At 36.9% G+C, this 17463-nt stretch overlaps 1 non-coding gene across 1 annotated transcript; it reads left to right on the top strand.

The window, feature by feature from the left end:
* Positions 1-2657: 2657 nt before the first annotated feature.
* On the top strand, positions 2658-2798 carry LOC129432853 (U4 spliceosomal RNA). Its single transcript, XR_008640312.2, has one exon. It is a non-coding gene; the product is annotated as a U4 spliceosomal RNA (small nuclear RNA).
* Positions 2799-17463: the final 14665 nt, after the last annotated feature.

Below are 17463 nucleotides of genomic sequence, written 5' to 3'. Positions count from 1 at the left end.
CTGCGGATGCCATTTTGTTGCGTTAGTAGCCTAGTCTCGCATGATATTAAAAAGCCCAGGTGTGTGTTTGGCATCAAGCATAAAAAAAAGATATTTGTAAGACCGACACCAAATCCACAAAACCGTTTATCAAAAAACATTCTGGTAAGAAACTAAACAAGCTCATATCTACCTCAAGGACAATCACTTTTTGTTAGAACAGAGAGGATCTAGAAAGATCTAATCAAATTTACATCTACCCCCAGGCAGCTACTTCATGGTGTAGGGACAGAAGTCATACATGAAGGATCCAACTTTATGTCCTCATGGGCAGAATGTTTTTATTATTGTTTTTGTTTTTTTGTTTTATTCCTAATCATTTATTTACATAATAATTTTATAATAATTATTTGATTATTCAATATTATTTTTACTATTATCAATTTCATTATCATAATTTTTATCATTATATTATGTTTATTCATACATCATTATATTTCATTATATATTATATTATATTATTATTATATATGTTTCATATGACTTATTGATTTAATTGTTGTCCAGTCTTATAGTTGTCTCACATTTGTGAAGTTTTATGAGCTGTCCTGTCTCTCTGTAAACAGATAAAGAGAATGTTTATGGAAGCTCAAGGTGATCTGCGTCCAGGGCTGGATCGTTTTTTATTTTGTCTGTGGTGTGGAGACCTGATCCAACACACTTTCTCATCCCCCTCTCCTCATTTTCTCAAAGCAAACTGTATATGGAATGCTACATTCTGCATACACAAAGTATCTGATAACTGGTCTTGTTTGGTGTCATATGAATTATGAATGGTTTCAATGTAAGTGGTACAATTTGGTTTATTAATATAACAACAGAATTCAATCTTAAAGTGTCACAATCAAATAAGTAACATTCACCTACTGTTGGGAGACACCTCACTTTATGTATATTGGGCAACACCCCTGGGTTTACAAGACTCAGTATTTCATTATCACAATGCTTTGTTCTCTGGATATTTAAGGAAAATGGTAAAAGATTCAGGTGGGTTTTTCTATATTTAGAAATGATGTCGTGTTTTGTTTTGGCATGTATTTTTCTTTCATTTTGAGGAATCTGTAACCAGGTCATCCTTACCATGTATGCAATGCTTTTTCGTTTGATTGTTTCATATTTGAATTGGAATGTAAATTGCCTTCTGAATTGTGTTTTTCCTACATGATTAATAAATTGTTATGTTTGCATTCATTCTAATTTCTGTATTATTGTCTCTTCTGTAAAGTATTAAGATGGGTTAGGGTACCTTTCAGCAAATGATCACAGGAGCGGCATTGTTAAATTGCTTTAGCCCAAAACTTCTGGTACGATCAAGTATGTGTTCGGAACACGCACAACGACACTGATAATCAAATGAATGAGTAATGTTCAAATGTTTATCCAAATTCTACAATTACAGCAATTTGATTCATAATTATGAACACATGTTTTATCTTTTTGGAGTCAAATAAAGCTACCTAAATGGCGTAATGTTAAATCCTCATTTGCAAGCACCGGAAAAGACCGAACGCGCTAGAATCCTTCACCATGATGTTTGGTTTCTGCCATTGGCCAAACGGATGGATATATATTTACATTTTTCCCTTACAACTCAATACCTATCTGTATGGAGTGTTACCTTAGATAATGACAAAATAACAATGGTAAATATATAAATTATGATCAGCATCAGAATAATGTTGATAATTTAAACAGAGTTCAAAGACAAAAAGTAAAAACTAATAAACTAAATGACAAAATAGGATGAACAATGGAGTGATATTTTTGTTTTATTCAAAATTATATGTCTGATTGTGATTTATTAAATACTAGGGGATATGATAAGCCTATGGCCTCCCATCCCTTTTTGAACGGGTTGAGTATGAAAAAAATGTTTTGTTAGTTTCGTTTATTTTGATAATGTGTTTTTCTGGTTTTCTTTTAATAGTTAGGAATAAATAATGTCAAATCAAGTAAATTTAGGTATAGGGTTTGGCTGTCAAAAAGTTTGAAAACTTATTTTTTTATGTCTACTAAACAATGAATACATAATGCACATGAAAATGCTCATCCAAAAATGCTTATTTCATATAATTCCTTGGAAGTTTGCCAATGGAAATGTTTAATTCCATCATTAACATCCTGTTCAAGGAATGTCTGAAAGATGACCAGATCTACTATCAGTGATGATGATGCAATATTGTGTCCATCTGTAGAGGCCGGACCATTCAAATGCTGAAGAGAGAGGGGGGTGAAGGGGATGTTTTAGTAGCTGCTGTTAGGCAAACATGTAACTTCCCCTTTTAACACCCCTGATCTAATCTACCCCCACCAAACAATGCACCCCAACACCTTTGTTTTTGCATCCTAATTCCCCCATCATGCAACTGGGATGCTTCTCTATTGCTTGTAAATTATACAAAACTTTGTTGAAAATGCACATGTTTAGTATTTCACTTTTAAAACAGAAATTAGTTTCTTCAGCTGTCTGCTGTTGGACATTATGTGTTTAATGAATTCAAAGTAAAGATTTGAAATCAAATAGTTCAAGCAGCTATATTTAGACTTTGGTTTAAGTCACCGTTCATGATCACATGGGCTGGGTTACACTAGTAGTCAGGGCTCCCCATCTTCTAGTTATCCTTGCGCAGAGGCAGTATCGTAGCCAGTGAGGTTTATCCGAGGCGCGATTATTGCTAATTGAAAACTTTACCCAATACCCCGCCGTGACGACTTGAAATATAGTCGGCTCTGGCAATTTTTGACAGTCTCTACGGGGACTGATATCATTGTTGAAGAATAGAAATTAAATTTTTTCAAATTTACTTGGTAAATTGACTATTGATTGAAACGATCGTAATATATGTAGGCTAATGTAATCTCTTAAAAGCAACATTTCAAGAACTGATTATAAACGTGCTTCCCTAATGGCCGCACAAAATGTGGAAAGCACCGCTTGTATTGAGGGCGACAGACATGGGGAAGTAAATCATTGTGCGAGAGGAAATTACTCAAAGCAAAACGGTTGTGGCTAGAAGGGATACAACAAACGCTGAAATCTCGCCGGATGAGCACATTTTTATCCCAATCCTACTACCTTCAAACATTAACCCAACATTTAGGCCGTAGGCAGCTGTATCCCATCTATCCAGAACCGCTGTTTTAACCATAGATATCTATGGTTTTAACCCTAACCCAGAGCAATCCCAAATCTCGCGAGATTTCGGCGTTTGCCCATATCCCTTCTAGCCCAAAAGTTTTTTTCCAAACTTTATTTAACAAAGTCAGTTTAACAACAAAAAAGGCTTGGTACAAAGCAGATATCTTTGTACACAACAGACAAGCATGGTACAAATAAATAAATAAATAAAAGGACACATGACATAAGGAAAAACCAACAAAACAATGAACAATACAAAAAAAAGAAATACAATAAAACGCTAGGGGTTTTCTGTAAGATTAAAGATTTCTACCAAATAACAGTTTTATGGCACATTTTATCTTCATTACTTTTAAGAATAATAAGCTTATTAATTGCCAAGTCATGTGTTTTATCTTTCACAAAAATACCAAATAATACATTTTCTTTGTTAAAGCCAAAACCAAGCAAAACTACATGCTTCAGAGAGGACCAAAAAGCGAAGAATTAAAAGTGGGCGTGACGTAATATGGTGATTAAGCTACGCATTTGTGTCATAATTTACTGAGTCAGAAAAGTGCCTAGATGTGCTTGGATGCTAAAATGTGTTACTCTTATTGATCATCACACACTACAATACGACATTATTTTTTTAAATAAAGGAAATATGATACAATATTCATTTAAATTGAATGTTTTAATAGACTTACTTCTAGATTGCAGTGATACATCACATGGTGAAAAATGACTGAAAGAATAATACTGAAAGTAGGTTAAGATGAGTTTTAAAAGTGTGCCCCCTAAAAGTACAAGTGCCTATCACCTTTTTTTGCAATTGGTTGGTATCGGTTGTAATCCAAAACGAACACCAGAGGGCGGCATTGTACAAGCTGATAAATATTCGAAACGCACCCTCCCCCCATGTTTTTAAACTCGTGAGGACATTATAATAAACAACAATTATAAGTCCTTAGCTTTTTGAAACTCTTATGCCTGCTAAACAGTAAAAACATCCTCATCAAATATCTGATTTTGGATGAAAAGTACAAATGTTTATATTGAATTGTTTATATTGAAGTATTTTGTTACATCACTATTATCATAAACCTAAAATGAGTAACATTACCAAGAATGTTAAAAATCACATTTAAACCATGGTTGGTTTATTTCTTACCTATCCAACCACATGTTACCAAGTAGATTACTATGGTAACCCAAATTTGCATACTAAAACTGGCTGATCCTCTAAATGTAGTCATATCTCAGACTGTCTCTTCCCCCCTTAATGAATTTCTTTATTGTTTGGTGGAAATATATGACCTTTGGTTTTCCGAGTGACATCTGATGATCAGGGTACGGCACAGAGGCCATAATGAGGGTGAGATTTCCCCTCACTACCCACAATTAATACTCAATAAGTCTATTAATTTATAGCTCCTCTTAATCTATGCATCCTACGAGAGACGGTGAACTCAATTAACTCTCTTGTCATCCTCTGGCACATCATTGCAGGGTTGCAGTTTTGTGTGCACGGTTCAAAGGAAGAGGGATAAACTCAGATACTCATTTAGCCAGCAAAAATCACAAATATGCCCAAAGTCAAGTTCAATACGCTTATTCAACCAAAGAGAGCAAAGATAAGATTTCTAAAAGTGTAATAAATCTGATATGCTGTGAAATAACTTCAAACTGCGAGATCATTCAATCTTCCTTAGGAATGAAACCCATGACCTCTGCGTTGCCAGCACTATGCTTTACCAGATGAGTAAACAGTCCATGACATAGCCCTTTAAACATGACTGTCTTTAAAGCCAAGAAGAGACTGCCTAATTAAAGTCTGCATGAGATTTTTGGTCAAGTCAAGCAGTAAGTTGAAGGATCAATACATGTAGAGATGTCCCATCTCTCTCCCAGTTGTCCACTGGAGCCAATTAAACTGGGACAATAAAATGTGATGAGAGTTGTCATATGGGGCACAGGTGTGCGGCGGCAGCCGTCAACCCTGCCAGTTGTTGCTCGTACCGATCAACTCATTAAAAAAAGATCATACTTGTCTGCGGTTCTGTGTATGTTCTGCAATTGAGCCTCAGGTGGGTTTGAAGCGATTGGATTGACTTTGTGGTTTTTAGACTCTAGGGATGATAAACTTGGAATGGCAAGACATTTCATTTCTGCACTGATAGGATCTGTGCTATGAAAAACTTTATGTAATATATAAATATAAAAAACATCAGATTATGGTTGTAAATGTACTAGTGTTACATATAGGAACACCTTTAGCATGCGATAAAAGCTTACTTTATTTTTGCAAAAAAAAAAAGCATTACAGTAAAATTTCATTGACAGCTACAGTATCGTCTGGAATAAAAATGAATGCGATAACAACTAAAAAAAGTTAAAAGGTTTTTTTTCACTATAAATTCACAAACCAAAGACTCAAAATACATCTGCGGCACTACAAAAAAAGTTGCATTCATCAGTCAATGGATTTACGATAACGAAATGTATTTTTTTTTAAATATTATGTAATACACCTGAGACTGTACAGTGAACTGACAATGATGAAGACTTTTCAACAAGCTGTCATGAAGTCATGAAGCTGCTGCAGTCATGCATCAATCTTATGTCACACACTTACTTTGCTATATGTGCATCAGTAGTACAGTACGCACATGTCTGCGACTCAGATTTTCGAGTTCGTGCTCCAGAAGACTTTTTTGTGCCCATGTTTGTTTAGTTGTGAATCACACCCAAAGTTATTTAAGTTTGTATTCGTGCAAGAGAGACCATGCAGGGAGTGCTATAACACAGTTTGCTGAAACATCTTTGTGCACTTCTTTCTACGCTACATTGATAAATGCATGTATAAATAATTTTCCTAATGAAAACTGATTTTCCTTCGTAAATCCTTATATTTAAATTCTCAACCTTCCTGTCACCCCAGGACGGATAGTGGGGATACAAAAAAGTAGCTAATTGGCTATTTCTAACTGGTTGAACTTCCTTACGGCACAGTTTGGAGCAAATAGCGATTTTAATTTTCTTCCCAAAACTGAGCCTGATTCCTAATTTTGAAACCTCATGGGACACCCAAGCTCCAGCCTTGCTGATACGACACAAGGTCCCATATATCAAATCGAGCCCCGTTGAGTTTATCAAATGCGACCATGATGAATGTACTAAACACCAACACACACTGCTCACCTGTCCTTCTGAGTTACACTCCACTAGTATTTTTAGTTAAGGGTCTTTTTCTATGAGGTCAGAGCACTTTAATTTGCACCGCTGACAAGCTCATTTGTCAGCGAGGAGGTTTTATTTGACACTGACAGCGGGTATATTGCTGTTGACGGTCTTCTCGGCATCTTGTTTCGGAGCGCGACCCCCACACAAGAAGCCCATCGACATTCTCATAAAAAGCTTTTATTCCCTCGATTATTCGAAGTAACATCGAGGGACACCCTGTTTGCATTAGACACCTTTGAGACTAATAAATCATGTCACATTTTATTTTGAGGCCATAGGCGGTGTTTCGCGTTTGTGCTTGGGGGCACCTAGTGGTAAACAAGGGAACTACAATACTTTAAAATTAGCGAGAGAGGGTGCGACTTTGGTTTAATATAAAACATTTTTAGCCTTAAGTTACTCTAATCTACCCATTAAAATATTAAGATTAGATGAATAAAATATAAATTCTCATATTTCTGTCGTTAACAGTCTGGTCTTGGGGAGCAAAACTCTTCCTATGGCTGACCTCTTCTCATGAAAACCAACAATGTAAAATAAACACAAAATACTTCGGCAACTGTTTATTATTATATAAAAAGTTGATAATTATGTGTGAGGCTTATGGGAAATGTCAACCGGACCAGAACAACACCATTAAAAAGGAAACTCACATTAATTAACAGATAGGCACAGTGCACACGACCCAAACCCCCTTTGTTAATTAAAAGTTATGCCTTGGAGATCTGAACTCTCTTTGTATTGCTACACGACATGTATGCAAATACATCCTATGTTCGGGTTGCATGTGGACTTCCATTTTGGCCCAATTGCAAACTTTTGGAAAACTTAGAGGTAATTTTAATGAGTAAATCTTTGTTCCTTTAGCCATTTTCTGCATTAATGAGGTGTCATGATATCTCAAAGCGCTCCATTTTCCATTCAGTTCGAATTCCCGACCATTTGAAGTAAACAAGGTTAGCGAGAGGATATTGCAGGTTAACATTTTCCACACATATTTTGACATCGATTGCAAAACCCCCACCTGTCTGAATCATCCTCACGCTCAAGATGATATTGCACAGATTTTTCCACCACTGAGGTATCTTGCACATCCAGATGCAATACACATAATGTATTCTTCTCATCCCCAGCTTCGTAATTATATTAGGTCTAAGCCAAAACTACAAGGGCTATTTTGGCTATCACATGCATACTGGAAAAGAAAAACGATGAAAAAACTATTTCCAATTACTTAACGGTCGTGTCTTCGCCGTTCCACGAATGAGAGAATATTGAAGCGAGCAGAGCTCTATTAAATTTTACTCTTGGCATATTAGTGCTAATCAATTGCTTCATAACTGCATTAATGTGTCCGTCCCTGAGGTTTCCCACATGCTCGATGCCAACAAATAAAGTGATCGCTTGTAAAAACAGAGGGCATGTTGCACCTGTTCAAAATCATTGCTTCCTGTGTGCACCATAAGGAATTTGCATTTGTGCTGATGTGGAGGTCTTTCTGCATATAAAAATAGTGTGCTTAGTTGTGTCCTATTAGCAAAGTGTCCCGTGTATGAGCAACAACATGGGCGTCACACACTTTCACTGCTATGCCTTTTAAGCAAACCCTTTGGGATTCCTTAATGCTTTTTGCAATGGCCTGATCCTGAGTGACAGGCCCAATACTGTTTGATCTCACATGAGATGCTCTTTCCTTGAAGAGGAGTCTGGTCAACGCCGCTGCACCAAGGTGAATTTATCCTTCACCTTTGAGAACTTCATTGAATTATGCATAGGGCACAGAGGCTTTGGAGGGGAGGACATCTGAGTTCACCAGCATTAACGAAACAAGCTTTCAGAGAAGAAAGCTGAAACTCACTAGGGGCTCAGAGGAGACAAGAACGCTGAGACTTGATATTACAGACATAGCAGGGTCTGCGATCGTACTACGTGATCTGATTACTCTTTCCATTTAACCATGAGAGAGATTGGGAACAAGTGAATAGGTCACAGGTAGTCAAAATAATATTATCAATATTAAACTCACTTTAATTTTGTCATGTTTCATAGCATACAGTACCTCAATCACGTACCGTCACCTAGCTGCGTGGGTTGCCAGATCTGCGTAACAAAGACATATTAAAAACTATCCCGAAAGCACCCCAAATGACCATTCACAGCCCAAATACCTATTATGAGTTAATGAAATAAATTCTTCCATCTTTAACCCCCTGAAAAAATCAACTTGCGGAAACAGTAGCTAAATTTTTAACTCCGCCTGAAGGCTGCTTACTTGGCAACACATAGTCACGCACGGACATTGACTTCTGCGTCAGTTTTTGTGTTCTTGGTTAAAGTGTTTTTAAAGTGAATTGGGTTAATACTAGAGATGCGCGGATGGGCTACTATTTAATCCGCAACATAAAACTCATCATCCGTCCGCCATCCATCCGCACCAACCCTAACTTTTCAAAACCGCCATCCGCTGGAGACTAGAAAGCTCTCAGAATATCAGCAGGGAACTCCGTCTCCGATCGGCGCACAGGGACAAAAATAAATAAATAGCCTAAACTAAACGCACAAATTACATAGCCTGCACTGGTGTCATCCTGATTTACCACTTTGTAAAACTTATTCCAGGCAACACTTTTCTGACCTTCTATTTCCTTTGTTTTTACATCTCCTTTTTTGAGTTTGTCACATACCTCCTTTGCTGGTGTTGCCATCTCTGATAATAAAAAGCAGTCGATCTGCATAGACCGACTAGCCATATTACTGCCTGATTAAAATGTGACTATTTCAAACTGTGCTCGATTTTTTTTTTATGTAGGTATAGTCAGATAACACTATTTAACAATGTATACATATATTTTTAATTTGATTGGTTCAACCGCCCGCCACCGCTGAACTTAATTAAAATATTATTTTTCGTCACGTCATCCGCCCGATCCGTGGCTGTAACTGCCAACCGCGCATCTCTAGTTACTACCACATTGCAATGCATACAGATTTTGTTTTTTTGGGGGGGTCGCGATTATCAATGTAAATAATAACACTAAGAATTAAATGTAAATTGTTTTAAAAAATCTACCTCGTGGAAACAGTAGCCCAATCTTTAACTCCGCCTTAAGGACGCTGACTTGACAACTGTGCACGAATATGGACTTCCACGTCAGTTTTTTGTGAAGTGAATTGGGTTACTACTATGTTGCAATGCATACAGATTCATATTTTTTTTTTGGGGGGGGGTGTGGTGCGATTATTAATGTAAATGAATACACTAACAATTAAAGTGAATTGTTACAATTTATACTGAGGCACAGGAGATTTACACTGGGGCGACGCCCCTACCTAACACCATCTTTAATTGTAAAGCAAATTGCCGAACATCACTTTTCCCTTGTTGGGTCTCTATAACTGCCAGGGGAATCCCAGTTACGAGGGAGTAAACGGCAGAATGAATTCCTAGTGCTTTCCCAGCAAGTACATGAAGTGAATCAACTCTGTGACATTGAGGTCATTCACAAATGAATGTGCAGGATACACCGATCTGCTCCGTAAACTCTTTCATTCTTGTGTAAAGTGCTTAGAGACTTGAGGCTGATCCTTACATGGAAAAGCTCTTGAATTTACGAGGTTACGGAGGATCTTGTCCTGTTTTGTCTCAACCCTCCTGCTTATGGTTCTCTTCCTCTATTATATTTACACGGTCACATTAAACATGCATCTCTTCCTCTTCACAATGCTTTTAAAGCAGTCTTTCATGGCTGTAAATCTAATGCTAAAAGGGACTGGAAATAGTAGGGATATATTATATGCATGTGTCAGTCACTGTGTTTGTAAGAACACAAGGAATGTATGTCTTATGGTCGTCCAAATGTAGTTCGGGATATCAGATGGGGGCATCTTTTAAGTTTGCCCGTATGCAGAGTATTTTCGCTATTTATAGTGGATTTTCAAAAATGATTTGTAAAGAATTTACCTAAAAGTACTGATCCACGACGTGAGAATATCAATAAAGTATTTTTAGGTAAAATCATTTGAATCTAGGGCTGAATGAACGATTAATCGTGATTAATCACATACAAAATAAAAGTTTGTGTTTGCATATTATTTGTGTGTGTCCTGTGTGTAATTATTATGTTTAGATATATACACACACATGTGCGCTGTGATTTGTTAAGCGGATTTATTGCATTCTGCAGAAAAGGAGGACTGCCGTTTATCGCGTTTTGGGAAAAAGGGAATAACAAAGCGGATATCGGATTTTGCGTAAAATTTAGAACTTATTTTTTAATACTAACCTGATACAATACTGATTTTGGCAGTAACTAATAAAAAAAATGGCGTAAACTTGTAGTTTGTATGTGATTAATCGCAATTAACCGTTTACCCAATCGAAATATACCGAAACATTGTTATTTTGTATATCCCCTGGTAATGCTCGGCTCTTTATTGTCGACTGTGTGCATCCCAGGAAGCAGATAATGGTGAGGTGAAATTACCCAGAGGATCGGCTTGACAGAGAGAATGAGATCAATAGACCAGTTTTCATTGTGTGTTTGGACTCTGTAAGCACTTCCTGCATCTTCACACTTAAACTCGCTGCTAATTTACTGTCACACTCATCTTCTGCTTTGTAAAGAGACCAAATGCTCCCAGAAGAAGAATGGATTTAAGATACGAAAAGTGGTACGACTAAAACTTTGAGACTCTTTATTAGCAGTGATGATATGAGACTTGAATTTAAAGCAAATCACAGAACAAATCTTTAGAAAACTGGGTGCTTAACAGCCGAACCACAGCTTAGTGCTTTCTTATAGCATTTGTATTCTGTTTCTTATCCATTATTTAAAACTTAACTATTTTGAACAGCAAATCAGCTTGGTGACCTTTAAGATGCTCAGTAATTTTAAATAAGATATCATTAAATATTAATTTTTAATCAGTTTGTGAAAAGGTATTTGATTGCTGATTGTATGATTTATCTATGAAAGGTCAGAATGACATCAAACTTCAGTGCTAATTGTCAGTATTTACCATATATTGTTATAATATAATGGGCTGTGAAGTCAATATTAATACAATCTTGGCTACAATCCCTTGGCCATAAGCCACAATGGCTGTCAATTCACTCTCTATAGGTTAACTATACACCCGATACCTTCCTGTGAGCAGCCCATTTCTAACCAAACTAAACTTGAATTTTGTTATATGTTGTTTTTGCCAAAATAAATTGAGATATTTCATCATGTATTTCATTTATGATTGGGCTATGGTTACACGTCTATAAAATTTTCACTGACATCCCAAATTTTTCCTTGTTTTGGCCTAGACATCTGGGCTGTGTTTAGATGGCAATGAGACGTCTTTTAAATGCAAAATTGCTTGCTGGGTTACTAGTTTCAGGTTGTCTAGAGAGCATCTGATTGGACAAAAACTGTGGTACAGGAAGATATTCCTAAAAGGTATTTTAGGAAGAGATAGACTAAACATTTGGGATATAAACCACAAAAGTCCTTAGGTTGAGGATGAGAGAGACAAAAAAGTGTGGTTGTGTGTGTGTGTGTGTGTGTGTGTGTGTGTGTGTGTGTGAGTGTGTGTGAGAGAGAGAGAGAGAGAGAGAGAGAGAGAGAGAGAGAGAGAGAGAGAGAGAGAGAGAGAAGTGTGGCTTTGCAAGAAAACAAATCATGACCCCAAACACATTATCCACATCAGATAGTAGGAAGCAATTTATTCAGCCCAGCTGAGCAACCTGTCGCAAATCAGTCTAATGGAAATCTGTGGCCACTGTAGAAAGTAAACTCTGACCGTGGCCCTGCTGTGGTCCTGATAAGGGCAGCCTAATAGATATGTGACATTCCCAACAGCATTGCTCTAAAAAAAACATCCTGGAGGTGACTGAACGTTAAACGATCAGATCGGATAGATTAACGGGTAAAGCGCTCCCGGAAATAAGATTTTTTAAAACGGGCCCTTCATTGTGACTGAGCTCTGAAGCAAGATGGAAAATGGAAGGTCGACATCTTTCAATAATACTTTGGAATGGGACATAAACAGCATTGACCTTGGATCAGAAGAGATTTCGTGTGGCAATTCAAAGCAGAAATATTTAGGGCAAAAAACGAGGCAGATGTAAATCTGGAGGCAGCTGGCACAATATTGCACAAATGTCATGTAATTTTTGTCGGCTTAGAAAACAATGGGACCTGAGCTGATGGGAATATGACTCGGGATGCTTACATTCATTTCTTTGGATACCCAATAACACCTGCATATGAGATACTGACAGTCAAACAAAGCACTACAAATCTTTGAATGTTCCCTTGCAGGCTTCTTAAAAGAACAGTCAGTCAGGGTGGTCAGGGTATTTAAATAGGCCTCCAGCACTGAATTATGCAGGAGCTGGTGTTGTGTGTATAGGAGGGGAGATCGCTGGGTTTCGATCCGCTTCTCAAAGGGGGAGATCAAAGCGGGTAAGGCTGGAATCTGATACCTGCCTCCAGCATCAGTCTGGGGAGAGAATGGAGGGCCGTCCCTCAGGGACCAACTGAGTCGGGAACACTCTGCCAGAGAGCGAACCCAAAGTCAGAGATGAGCCACAAATGAGACATTTTCATACCAACTTTATCTCATTCAAAGTGGTTATCAGTCAAAAATATGTTTCTGAATTGTGCTAACGATAAGTTCGTATTGATTTTTAATGGTGGCTGGCAAAATAGCTTTCAGTGTGTCTGTCCGCTGCTATGTGTAGCAGCTCAAAATTAGGGTGAAAATATCTGGGGAGATATTTTAACAGCAATATAAATAAAATTGTATTAATTTATTTGTGTCCATGGCACGAGATTCAGCTTTTTTCATGCCTTGAGCACAATTGTCTTTTTCGTGTCACAAATTTCTATAAATAGTTTTTCATGTCCGTGGCACGACTTTCTTTTCGTGGCATTTTATGTATTGTTCATTCTCATTGTTTTTTTTCCTATTTTCTTACCATTATCGGTTGGGGTTAGAATCACTTTCTGTTACATTTTTAGACATCCTAACCCAAACCCCAACTCTAACCCCAACTCCAGGCGAGGATAGTTTTAAAAGTGTAAGAAAACCATGTAGAAACCAAAACATAAAAGTACATCCTAACCCAAACCCCAAATATAACCCCAAGCGACAATGATTTAAAAATAGGGAAAAAATGAGAAAACAATACATAAAATGATATGAAAAAGAAAGTCGTGCCATGCAGTGGCGGTTCGTGACTGCTCTTCCGAGGATTCGCTAATTCAAAATAAGTGTTTGGATTGCCACGTGTGTGGTTCCCTTTTTCAAAATATGTGTCCTGTGTGTCGAGAGATTCTGTGTGCATCGCGTGTTTTGTTAAAATAAGTGCCTGCTGCACACGCGTCAAAACCGTTTATGATAAAAGAGACGCTTGCGTTCCCAAAATACACGCAAGACACTCTCTTAACAGTATACACTGATTACGCATGAGAATATGCGAGTATCTGGCAAACGCGAGCGTCTCTTTTCAAGTTCAAGTTCAAGGCAGCAGGCACTTATTTTGGCATGTCACGTGATGCACACACGATCTCTCAAAGCGCAGAACACATATTTTGAAATGACGAACCACACATATGACAAGCTACATACATGTTGTGACGAACTTCGCATGGTGCGCTTAAAAAAAAATAAGTCACCAGCCGCCACTGGGGCCATGGATACGAAAAACTATTTATACAAATTTGTGTTGAGTGACACGAAAAAGACACCAAAATAAATTGATCAAATTTTTCGTTACTATAACACGACTTGCCGTGAGACCACGTTGGCTGCGTGTGTAATGGTTCTTCTTCTGCGGCCCATATTGAGTTTCTGCACAAGAGCGCCCTCTGGCTTTTGGATTGTAATTCATTGAGAAGCATAGCAAGCATCATCGGCCGATTTATTGGTGCTTCCATACTACAATATAGGTAGTGTTGAGGGTAACGCATTACATGCATTACGTAATAATATTACTTTTCTGAGGTAACGTGTAAAGTAACGCATTTTTAAATGTACACATTAATATTTGAGTTACTTTTTTAAGAAAGTAATGCAAGTTACTGTTTCAGTTTCATTAATTTGAAAAAAAGCGTAGTCACATTATGCACTCTATGCGTACACACCTGTGTAGGAACAGTTTGAGTCAGAAACTGAGCTAGAGCTTGACATTTTTGTGATGAAATATGCAATTTCTGAATGCAGAACTTTTCGGTCATAAAAAACACCTGCAAGGCCTGAAAGAGGTCTAGCATCAGCCAACAAAAAGTAACGCAAAAGTAACTAAAAAGTAATGTAATGCAATTAGTTACTTTTTTGGGGAGTAACTTAATATTGTAATGCATTACTTTTAAAAATAACTTTCCCCAACACTGCATATAGGACACTTTTTGCTTTTACAATAGTGTTGTTTACGCATCTAGTACCAAATGACAACCAGCCAATCCCTACAACCGCTCTGGACACATCACCCAGCTCATTTGCTATTGGTTGCAGTGTGCAGAGAAAAGCATTTTACCCTTTCAAAATTACTTGACAACAAATGTGAAAAGCCCACTGGATGTACAAAACACACTACAATTTCGACACAATTTCATCAAAAACAACCAAACAAAAGCAAAAGACAGATGTTATATGGATCAAACACAAAGTTGCGATGTAGCTGGAGATTCCCTGGATACTCTACTACAATAGCCTGTAATTAAAAAAAAAGCATGATCAATCAAGCTCTTCTCAGATTGAAAGCGTATGCCTCGTGCCTCGTGTTTTGTCACTCGCAATTAGGTGGAACAGCCTCGGCTGGTGGCAGATGGTCTGACAATCAGGGACTATTACACATCTGCTAGCCAGAGCTTCCTTTTATGACGGATTATTACAAAGCAGTGGATGGTGAGCAGCACTGAATCGAAATATCACACAAGACAAATTTCCCTCCGTCCACCTGCTTGTGGGAGGAAACTCTTGAGTTACCCTGGGCTGAAATGCTGCAGAAACCGTAAAATCTCCCATTGCTGTTATGCAAAATATATGAGCGCTCTTTAAACACAGCTTGGCCTTTTGCACCAGTTTTATTTAGTATATATACGTTTTTTGATGGGCACTTAAGCTGTTGACAGCAAAGGAGTGCATACCCAGCGAACGATCCCTGTTTGGATCAATGCTGCAGAGAGGAGGACTGCATACTGACTAAACAAAAAAAGTCATTAACAAGTATGAGGAAGAAGAGAAGAATCAATATTTGTCTGCTCCCACTTTTCACACAGACAGAAGCACGGAGGCACAGTAATAAAAAACCCAATGCAAATCAGCTTTTTCAAAAGCTGAGCTTTAGATGGAGAGATACAGCCCCCACAAACCCATTGAATCAGTAAGTATTAACAAAGTCCCTTTAGGGAAGTCGCACCGATACGTGGCCATGTTTGCAATGCCTCCGGGCAGTTATTTCAGTTATGCAAGACTAAAGTCCTACTTGAATGGGGAAAGACAAATATCTAATCACAATTAAACAAAATATTTCTGACCAACAATGAATCCTGACATCAGCTGTAAAATAACTTTTGCTTCTTAAGCTCAAATTGTACTAAAAATACCTTTTTTGAAGTCGTTTCAGCTACTGCGCATGCACTCCGTACAGAGCCCCACCTCCAAAGAATTGTTTATTGATTAATGATTGGTTATTTTAGGTAAAAAGGCGGGACTTCTGTTGCCAGAGTGGCCATAATGATTGTTGCATTGTCCCCTATACATAGTGCTTGGTCTTGTTATATACAATATCCAAAGGGGGTTTTAACGCTATTTCATGTATTCTGACTCATTCACAGTTAAAGAGTTGTAATCCTCATGCTTAACAAATGCAATCTAAAAAAAAAAACAGTTGAGCATGTGACTGCCAAACTTACGCCTGCTCTTTCCTATAAGTTTCAGAAAGTTTTTTTCAAACATGGGTACTTGTTATGTATCATTGACCCCATATTCCTTTTATGGGCATTTCCCCCTTGTAGAAGTTATTGAATCTCAGTCAGAAAAGGTTCTTAGAAAGAAAGTTCAGAAAGCAAATAGAATATTAAATTTAAAAGTCAAGCAAACAAAATCTCAAGATAATGTTTAAATAACCATTATGCATGTTCTCATCGTCATATAGGTCAGTGACAAAACGGTTGGAAAGATGGAGAAATTAATTTTTTTAAAAGCTTGTTTTAAAAGCATTCATTTCAATGCAGTGTATTTAATTTATGCAATAAAAAATTACATTTGCACCATTTTTATGAAAGTTAAGACTGAATGGACCTGAAAATGTCAAATGGTGTAACCGTCAATTGTGCCAAAGAATGAGAAATATTCAATATTTTATCCACCTTGATGTCATGTAACAATAATCATTAAAAACATTTTAAAATATCATAGTATTAGTTATTTCTAAATGTAAATTTTAATGCGTTTTTGTAATATTTGTCCTGACATATTTACATAATATTTTACAAATTATGTAAAAAGTATGTAAAAAAATCATATTACACTAAACTAGATAATTATATTTTATTCCACATTTGTTTACGATTATATTTATATTTTAATTTAAAAAAATACTAGTTACACCAATTGACACAAACCGGTTACACCACATTGACATTTCTGCAATTATCCCCCAAATATTCTTTCAAAATGAAATAAAACCAGAAATTTTAGACTTGGTCCTCAAAAAAGAGAATGTATGCAAGTAATCTGCACATTTATTTTGAAATTTGAAACCTTTTACATTTAATTTATCCATACGGACACAAAATAATTAAAGTCACGCCGTTGACCAATATATCATTGGTCCAAAACTCAACTATATACTGTACTAACTTAGACTGAATAAAGAAAATATTTTTTAAAATTGTTTAAAATGCATATCCGGTGAGACCTTAAGTACGATTTTGCAAATTCTAGGGAAAGGGTCACTACACTGCAGATGCTAAAATAAATATAACATGAGTTTTAAATTACATTAAATTTTATTTATATAGCGCTTTTCACAATTGGTAATTGTTTCAAAGCAGCTTTAC

The sequence above is a fragment of the Misgurnus anguillicaudatus genome, chromosome 1 (assembly GCF_027580225.2).
Source record: "Misgurnus anguillicaudatus chromosome 1, ASM2758022v2, whole genome shotgun sequence".
NCBI classification, from domain to species: domain Eukaryota; kingdom Metazoa; phylum Chordata; class Actinopteri; order Cypriniformes; family Cobitidae; genus Misgurnus; species Misgurnus anguillicaudatus.
The sequence above is the reverse complement of the archived record's forward strand: the minus strand, read 5'-3'. Positions and strand labels throughout refer to the sequence as shown.